The following is a 1,365-nucleotide window of genomic DNA, read 5'->3' as shown; positions in this document are numbered from 1 at the left end:
GCAGACAGACGCCACAACTGGTCGCTAGGCACCCACTTCCTGTTTCTTCTTCTTCCTCGGAACAAATGTAGCACACATATGTTTAGAGTAAAGTTATTGCTGCCACCCGTCGTTGGTTTCACGCCCACTTTTATCTACATCTACTCCTAAATCACACAAAAAGAAAATGCTACACATATAGAGAATTTTAGGATAAAAAGTAAAACACAAAAAGTCAGTTTAACATTGACCCTTTGGGAATGCAGTCACTACTAGATCTACTACTACTACTACTACTACTACTACTACTACCGGCTACTCCCGTTAGGGGTCGCCACAGTAGCTCATCCGTTTCCATCTCTACCTGTCTTCTGCATCTTCCTCTGTCACGCCAGCCGCCTGCATGTCCTCCCTCACAAACCTCCTCTTTGGCCTTCCTCTTTTCCTCTTCCCTGGCAGCTCCATCTTCAGCATCCTCCTTCCAATATACCCAGCATCTCTCCTCCACACAGTTCCAAGCCATCTCAATTTTGCCTCTCTTGCTTTGTCTCCAAACCGTCTAACCTGAGCTGTCCCTCTAATATATTCGTTCCTAATCTTGTCCTTCTTCATCACTCCATTGAAAATCTTATCATCTTCAACTCTGCCTCCTGTCTTTTTTGTCAGTGCCACTGTCTCCAAACCAAAAAATATAGCTGGTCTCACGACAATCTTGTAAACATTCCCTTTCACTCTTGCTGGTACTCTTCTGTTGTAAATCACTCCCGACATTCTTCTCCACCCACTCAACCCTGCCTGCAATCTCTTCTTCACCTCTCCTCCGCACTCCTCGTTACTTTGAATAACTGAGCCCAAGCATTTAAACTCATTTATCTTCGTCACCTCTACTCCTTGCATTCTCACCATTCCGCTGTCCTCCCTCTCCTTCACATATTCTGTCTTGCATTTTTTAAATAATATAACACAGTATAATAATCCATCCATTATCCAAATTGCTTATCCTGCTCTCAGGTTCACGGGGATGCTAGAGCCTATCCTAGCAGTCATTGGGCAGGAGGTGGGGAGACACGCTGGACAGGCCGCCAGGCCATCACAGGGCCAACACACAATTGGATATATGGACGAGGAATTTTTGGAACAACTATATAAAAATGGTGCTAATTACAAAGCAACATTGGAACGAATATGCGAAAAGGTTTGTATGTCCTGGCTATCTAACGATTTGGTGTTATAATAAGATAAATTAAAAACATATCCACTGAATATGACTGACTTGGCCTGAATCCATATTTGACAGAATAATAATCAACATTAATATTCAGAGAAGACAATTAGCCTAAATTTTAATTGACGGGGGGAGAGGCGGTAAGGGACCTGGATAATGGA

The sequence above is a fragment of the Lampris incognitus genome, chromosome 13 (genome assembly GCF_029633865.1).
Source record: "Lampris incognitus isolate fLamInc1 chromosome 13, fLamInc1.hap2, whole genome shotgun sequence".
NCBI lineage: Eukaryota > Metazoa > Chordata > Actinopteri > Lampriformes > Lampridae > Lampris > Lampris incognitus.
The sequence above is the reverse complement of the archived record's forward strand: the minus strand, read 5'-3'. Positions refer to the sequence as shown.